Source organism: Podarcis pityusensis (genome assembly GCF_964106645.2).
Source record: "Podarcis pityusensis genome assembly, chromosome: 4".
In the NCBI taxonomy this organism is placed as follows: domain Eukaryota; kingdom Metazoa; phylum Chordata; class Lepidosauria; order Squamata; family Lacertidae; genus Podarcis; species Podarcis pityusensis.
In genome coordinates this window covers 29,296,966-29,305,860 of record NC_138027.1, presented here as the reverse complement: position 1 = coordinate 29,305,860, position 8,895 = coordinate 29,296,966, and positions in this window count along the sequence as shown.

Sequence of the window (8,895 nt, the reverse complement as noted above, 5' to 3'; positions counted from 1 at the left end):
ACTTACTTACACTGTTGAATTTATCTTAATGCTGCCAGCGTTTTCAGCTGTACACAGTTATTTCCCATATATTCAATAAACGTTTTCCAATCTTCTCTGAATGTATGTTCTTGTTTTCTTATTCTGTATGTTAAGTCTGCAAGCATATTCTGTCAACTTGAATTGCTATTCTTTGGTTGGGACCTCACCCGTTTTCCATTTTAGGCCGCAATGGTTTTATTATTGTTGGTATGTGATTGGGTTGGAATGGTTATTTATAGCTAACTGACGTTTCAATTCTTTATAGCTTGTTTTACGACAACCTTAAAATATTATGTTCATACTGTATACTCAAACTGAGTTATTTGGATTACCATGCTATGCTTTGAAGTTCTTCAGTATTTGATGGCTATAGTCATTATGTATCGACATGCATCTTTGTTGTGTCGAGAGCTGCTTTGATCATATTTGCATGGAAAAGCGGCATATACACTTAAATTAAATAAATAAATATTGCAACCAGTTGTACTAGGCACTGATAGGTTCACTAGGTAATTTGGTACGATTTTCTTACTAAGGCTGTATCGGCTTTATGTAATTATTTATTTAAAACATTTCTAAAGACAGGTACCATAAAAACAGCTTTCCAAGATACACCAGTTGTCTCGCTTATTCTATTTATCCCACATATGACATTTGTTAATACAATACCTACAGTAGTGGAATTGGAAATGACTGGCAGAATCCGGGACCAGGGAAAAGAGTCGGTGGAAGAAGATTGGAAAAAATTTAAAGATTATTTACAGAAATATTGTAAAATCAATGAATGTTAGAAAAATGTTGGAACGAATTTACATGGCTTTAGTAGAAATGTTATAAGGAATTAAGTACAAATAGATTAATAGAGTATTAAAGGGAAAAATAAGGTTAGAATGAGTTAAGATAATTATAGGATAGAAAATAGAGGAAGATGGAAAGGAATTGCTGAAATAATTAACAGAAGTGGAATACAAAAAGGGAGGTGTGAGGAGGTCGTGGAAATAAGTGAATGGAAGATGGGTTAATGAAATTTTTTGATTTATTTTATTGTTTTTGTTGTGTCTTTGTCTTTGTTTGTTTAAGGTATTGTATTGCATTGTGTGTTTTTTTTTCTTTTTTCTTTTAGTGTTTAAATTTTTTTGGAAAAGTAATAAATATTATTTTTTTAAAAAAATACAATACCTACAGTAAAAGTGTGAAAGCAAGTTTTAATTAACTGCACTGCTGACCTTTCAATGCAAATTGATTTAAGCCTCATATGCACATATTTGCCCACAACAACAAGGAATGCGCATGGTAGAAGAGATTTTAGTTTAGAGATTTTCTTTTAACTTTTGGCACTTGGAAAACTTATTCCTATACCCTACTTTACAGTTATGGTGTAAGTCACTTCTTATTTATTTATTTATTTATTTATTTTTACCAAGCAACAGCCTTTTAAAACATACACAATGCACTTGTAGTGTTTTTGATGTAGTGGCATACATAAAATAAGGGTGGTGCTAAAGGATAAGGATCAGAGTCCTAGGGATGTAGCAGGGGACTCTAGAGGCAGGTGATGTAAAGATTCAGATCCAAGACTCATAACCACCAGCTTAGATCTAATCTTACCCAAAGCAACATGCATGATAAAGTAAAGGGACCCCTGACTGTTAGGTCCAGTCGTGGAAGACTCTGGGGTTGTGGCGCTCATCTCGCTTTATTGGCCAAGGGAGCCAGCGTACAGCTTCCAGGTCACATGGCGAGCATGACTAAGCTGCTTCTGTTGAACCAGAGCAGCTCATGGAAACGCCGTTTACCTTCCCGCCAGAGCAGTACCTATTTATCTACTTGCACTTTGACGTGCTTTCGAACTGCTAGGTTGGCAGGAGAAGATGCATGATACATACGTATATATTTAAAAACACAATCAAACACTAGGTGGTGCTAACTAACTGATTTATACGAATCTTACCTGAAAACCCTAAAACAGGGCAAGCAGAATATCCTCTGGATGATTTGTAGACTGACAAGAATTTCTGATTGCCAATTATTTATAGCAGCAACAAAACGACCCCCTCCCCCAAATATAGGTCTGAAAAGATGAACGTGTGGGGTAAACCAGGTGTATTTTGGGGAGGGGTCAACTCTGCAAAATTCTACACAGCTACACCTCTGCCAATTGATTTATATGACTCACGTTTCTGCTACATTTCACAGTGTCACATAAATCTAGAGATCCCACCAGGTATTTTACATAAACCAAGAGTAAGGAACCTGTAGCCCTTTAGATGTTGTCCTAATTTAAAAACTAATCTGTGGATTTGCTTCTGTTTGCAGCACGAAACTAATTTGTGGTAAACCTGCCAGAGATATAATTGATCCTGAATACCAATGTATATAAAGCCCTGAGGACTACTCAGGCAGTTAAACTAAACGAGATAGTAATTGGCTCGGATATAACTAAACCGTTAGTCAAATGTTCTGCATGCATCTCTGACATATATCCATGTCAAACATACATTATGAGAAACTGCTAAAGATAAATGCACCATTAAACAGCATGTAAATAACTACTTCATAGATTAGAAAGTGTTATAACATTATTGTTAAGAATAATATTTCCCTGTGGATTGTAGTCCAAAACATTATTTTAAAATAAGTCATGAAATTGTGCATGGTGGGAGGGGGGTGGGAGTACAACTTCCAGCCCCTTTTTTACTTATGCAGCTACAGTTATTAAACTTTAGTACTATAACAGGAAGGATGGTCCACTCAGTCCACAAGTGCCTTAAAAATTGATTTTAATCTATTTTTTTTAATGTCACAGGTTATTAATTCATTCTATGTGCCAATTTGACTATACAGTGGTACCTCGGGTTAAGTACTTAATTCGTTCCGGAGGTCCGTTCTTAACCTGAAACTGTTCTTAACCTGAAGCACCACTTTAGCTAATGGGGCCTCCTGTTGCTGCCGCACCTCCGGAGCACAATTTCTGTTCTCATCCTGAAGCAAAGTTCTTAACCCGAGGTAATATTTCTGGGTTAGCAGAGTCTGTAACCTGAAGCGTATGTAACCTGAAGCATATGTAACCCACTGTACCACTGTACATTTTTGTAACCTCATAACTCATAAAGGAGTGTTGCCAACCAGCCACCCCCTTGACCCTTGCCTTGCTCAACTTTGCTTATTAGAATTAACCAAAAGAGGTTGACTGGATGCGTCCGGGAAGTGATTAGTGTTTCAATGGAGAGTTTGAGGTGTCAGAGGAGGGGTAGTACCTCTGGTAAAAGATACATTGTGCTCTTTCTGGGGCAATTTGTCCACCTTTGGTCCCCATTTTCCCCCCTTTGTCTTGTTTTGGTTTTTGGTTTTTTTCTTTGGTCTGCTGTGTGTTAACATACCAGGTAGGGTTTTTCAACTTTTTCATTTCTTTTTTAAAAAAAACAAAACATGATACTCAGAGCTATACCGATGGTCATAGATAGGGCTGCCATACGTCTCGAATTTCCCAGACATAGCCGGGATTCATCCTTCAAACATCAGAAATGTTGATTTTTTGGCTCAACAACTTTTGTGTCTGGATTTTCACTTTTGGAAATATGACCCTAGTCATATGACCTAGTCAAAGATTGTGTGGGGGGCTAATGCTGGATTGTTGAGCAGGAGAACCCGGCTTCAAATTCTTCTTCAACCAGGGAGGTAGTAAATATGAGCCCTCTGGTCTGTTAACATCCTAAAATGGACACTTCATAAAGTCTCATTAAGGAAGGTAAGAAGTCTCCACAACAGGGGCATCCATTCTTCTTGTTTTGAAATAAGATTTAATTTCACTTTTATTCTTGTCTCCAGTTGATCTCCAGTTTTCGTGGCTTATTGTCAAGACCAATTTCTCTCCTATCTGAAAATGTTGGATATTATGAACTTTGGTGTTTAATAGTCCAGTGGTTTGTAATGACAATCTCATATTTCCTGTTTAAGAGTTCATTAAGCTAAATGCCTTTTATAAACAAAAACAACAGGAATAATTAGTGTACCAACAAGGAGGACAGATAGGAATCTGTAACCTTTGGCTGTTATTCTTGGCAACATTAATGACTCTGTAATCTTAAACAGTTCACTGGCCTCTCCATGGCTCGGTTTACCCGTCTATGAAATAATTGAAATATTTCACATGCTTTAATTTTAAGGTGATGAGTTATGAGAGTGAAATCTTGCTGGCATCCCAGGAATGGATCTTTAAATGAAGATGTTGCATGTGGATAGGGATTTTTTTTTCTTTCATAAATAGTTTTTATAAAGACCATGTCATTGTGCTTGAGAATGAAAGAGATATTGCAATTATTTTTAGCAGTGGCTTTTCATCATGTCCCTGAATACTTGTACAAACCTAAATTTTTTGAAACTTGCATATTTTAGTGACACTCATAGAAAGGTTTCATAGGAAAGCAATATATACAAAGGAATCCTACAAGCTTAGCACCAATAAATACTGGAAATTTCAATGTACCTTGAGCAATTGCTCTTAACTCACTATACTGCCTTAAAACATATTTTATTAGAGATTTTGATTGTTGGAGAACCATAGGAAACAAATTTATAAGAGGCAGTTCAACCATGGCCCAAGCTCCCTTGGGGGTATTTTAGTTATGGGATGTCTTAGGGCAATAGTTTGGATTGGGCTGCCAGCTTCATGATGGAACATGCATTACTTACTAACTGTAAATTAGCATTTGCAAACCTTTTATAATAAACTCATAGTACTAGCAGCACAACAAACAGAGGCTAAAATGATTAAGCAAGCTTTGTCCAAACAAAAAACCTAAATACAAGTCCAATGACTGCAACCTGTCTCTGAATGTAGACATTTTGAAGTGAAGTAATGTAATCTGTACTCTTTTAATCAATTAGGTATATAATTATTTGACCTTGCATGCTTATTTGACCTTCAGAGTGTTAATGTAAACTTCATATCTGCACACCAAGCTCCTTAAATTACACTCTGCTAGTGATTTCATGAAAACAGCACCGGCCTTTCTTCTGAGAATAAATATCATTGCATTTTTTATTTCCTGTTCCAGTACGCCACCTGATGTGGAGATTCTTTACATACTCAAGGCTGCCTTGAAAATGCTTACCACAGAGGTCACTATCAACCAGAAGGAAAGTGAAGTTCAGGGCACTCTTTATACTTCAGTAGATGTCCTGAGAGTCAGTCTACAAGCTTGTATTGGTAACTGGACCCCTTTGCCTACATACTACCCCCCCTTCCCAAAAAATACCGCCAGAGCTCAAATATCTTTGCTGAGGAAGAAATAGCTTGTGAGATGTGTACCAGACTCACAAGTTTCAGTGTAGCCTCCTGCCCATTCTTGCATGGAAAAATTTCTCAGTCCTTATCAGGTGTTGTTGAATCAGGACTCCTGTGGATCGGGTACTAGAGCACACCAGAATAATTCACCAGGAGAGTAAATTGCAGGGAAATTCACAGGCCATAGACTATAATCCTCTAGGTTAGAGGACAGGTGAAAATAGACGGCCAATCTCATGCCATGTCTTAGCTCCCACCCAATACGTGCAGACAGAGGCTCTTGCTTGCAGGTAAGAAAAATACATTTCTTTCAGCAAGTAACGGTACTAGCTCAGCAGCAGACACAAGGCTCAGGGGTCACAGTTCAGGAGCAAGGCAAGAAGTTCAGAACTGGACAGAAGCGACGAAGGTGTCCCAACAAGCTGCCCTGCCCTGCTTGCCAAGCTTTTAAAGACAAGGCCTTGGAGGAATGCTGAGGTTGCAAACACATGCTCTGTCAGGGTGGGTGGGTGTGATCTCATCTCCAAAAGCAGTGCCTGGTTCTAGGCAACAAGACTGTGCCCCTGCTGTTCAGGCTCCCATTCAGTCACTGCCAGCTCCTGTTCTGTCTCCTCTATCAACTGATCAAAGCTTCCACTGAGGCTTCCTGCTGCACAGGAAGGGGTGAGGGTACAGCTGACATCCCTGTTATCTCTTCCAAAGCAACTGAAGTCGGGGTGGAAAGGGGGAAATTTCTCTCCTCCAGCTTTGATTTCCACCATTCAGGAACACCCTCGTATCTTCCTCTCCCTTTTCTACTTTTCTCCTAACCTAAAGTGTTGTTGTTGGGTGTGGTTTTTTTATTGGTTGTTGTTGGTCCTTCTATACACTTTCTGGCAGTAAGAGCTCTTTGACAGTGGAACAGACTTCCACAAGAGGTGGTAGATTCTCCTTCCTTTGGGGTTCTTAAGCAGAGGATGGATGGCCATCTGTCATGTATGATTTAGTTGAGATTCCTGCATTACAGGAGGTTGGACTAGTTGACCCTCAGGAACAATTCCAACTCTACAATTCTGTGGTTCAATACACTTGGAGACTGAGGCTGTGCCACATATTAGCAACTTGAGATGCAGCAAGGTTGTTTTCCCCGCACTGTATTTGAGTCAAGTCGCATATGCACTTGTCCACACCAGAGAGAAGGTGAGGAGGTACTTCACTCAATGCTCATTACCTGATTTGTTGTCCCACGTCTGCAAACCCCGCCCCCCAAACAATGAAGGTGTCACCTGTGGGTGTCCACACACATGCAAGGGATGTCTCAAATGTTTGCATCTCCATGGAACCACAGCTTAATTTTTTTAATTGGGCGTAAGCTGGTGAAGGGATAATGCATCAAACAAAAGCATTTCTCAGTATCTGTTATCCATCCATTGTCCTGGAAAAGCCTAACCTTTGAATATGTCTTGATACTGTTTTTATGGTTACGCTTCTGAATAATATTTTGGACTGCATCAGTACATACTCAGCAGCTACTTTCATAGTATATTAATGCACATCAAACAGACAAAAAACTAGGAGTGAACGATTTAGGTTTTTGGAGTGCATGTAAGTCTCTCTGTATCTTTGAAACAGAATCAAATGGGCCCTTTTTCTTTTCTAGAAATATGTTTGTGGCTTTCAATCAAGCAGACCACTATCATCCTAAAAGCTGCTCTAGTGGCTGTGGAGCCATGGTGGTAAAGCAATATTCATTGCTTGATTGGTTGAAAAGAGTCGTTCGGCACTTACCCAGCTGAAGTCTCAGCAATGAACATTGCAAATATCACAGCATGGAAACCCAGTGCAGTTTGTACAAATCATCAAGAGCAGATGAAGCACTTTTATGATTACCTGTAAAGCAATGGACAGGGAGCATTCCCTTCTCCAATTTTTGTCTCTTCCCAAGCAGAGGTTGCAACAGAAGAGGGTGAAATGTTATCTCACTAGAACCGATTATTCCACAGCTGAAGGTTGAGACCTAGGTTTGGAGACCTGATGTGCCTTCACCTCATGCCCAAGTGGGGATTTGAACCCTGGTCTCTCAGGTCCTAGTCCAACACTCTAACCACTATACTACACTTGGCTCTCTATGAAACTATGACCATTCCACCCATTTCCCACCCATGAATACACAACAGCATGGCCCCCGCACCCTAGTCGAAAGCTTATTCATGTGTGAACCTATCAATGTTTTTTCCTGCAACATTAAGCAAACTCAGCAACGAAAGCTGAACTTATAAATAAACAAGGTTTATATCACAGCCCCATCATCATACATGAACTTGGAAGCTGGTCACAACAATTCAAAACACAATACAGTGGTACCTCAAGTTACATACGCTTCAGGTTACATACGCTTCAGGTTACAGACTCCGCTAACCCAGTACCTCAGGTTAAGAACTTTGCTTCAGGATGAGAACAGAAATTGTGCTCTGGCGGCGCGGCGGCAGGGGGAGGCCTCATTAGCTAAAGTGGTGCTTCAAGTTAAGAACAGTTTCAGGTTAAGAACGGACATCTGGAACGAATTAAGTACTTAGCCTGAGGTACCACTGTACACAACAAAATGGAATACCCTTTAAAATGTGTGTTTATGGTGCAAATGCCCTGCCCCGTGTTGTTTCTCGGCCACGTCAAAGCATATCTCATATTGTTGCTGACAGAAACAAATTGGGGCCTACTGAGTCAATATCTTGCAAGCTGTTTTTATTTTTTTCTTTTGAGCTAAGGACCATTGAACATATTACGTACCCAGGCTTGCTCCCACCACTGGCGCTGAAGAAATGCCTGCCTTCTGTCCATACCTAATATGCAACTTAAACACACACAGAAACTGAAATGAATGCATTTTAGTTGTTTAATAGTTCTTTTGACACAGAGAAGTTTGTGCATCACCATTAGGTTACTGACTGGTCCAATAAAATAGATAATTTAGCTGATTTTTGCATTGCTATCTCTGTAGGACTAGCACAGCCATCAGTACTTTGATCTACTACGAATTGTCAGAGGCATTGAGGTTGTTAGCACTGCTAACAACTTAATTGATGTGAACAATGCAAGGGAATTTTAGAGAGAGAAATTCCAAGGCAGATATAATGCTTGTTCCTCATAGTTCGCCTGTTTAAATTTCCCTAGCCATAGAATCTAGCTTGTTTGACGTAAATACTTCATAATTCTGGGATGAAAGACCCTATTGAAATATAAAGTACTGCTAATCAGAAACTGTTCGCTTATCAGCATCACCGCCCCCATCCCAGTACAACAAACAAACCAGAGGTTTGTCCTCCAGCTCTCTGCCTGTATATAGGCTTGAAAGTACTATATCTGAAACATGGTTACTGCGTACTATTATGGGGCACAGTGAGGCTCAGACAGCAATTTGCAACACGCATCGAAAGGAGGTTACTCAAACAGTCTCTCTAGTTTGATTTATTATTATATTTTTACTATTGGCAGGGGTGCAGGGAGACCATTCAACTTTTACTTCTACTAAGGAACACACAAAGGTAACTCATAGCTGTGCCCCCAAATCCATTCCTAACATAAGCAGTAGAACCTAGGCGGGCTGCCAT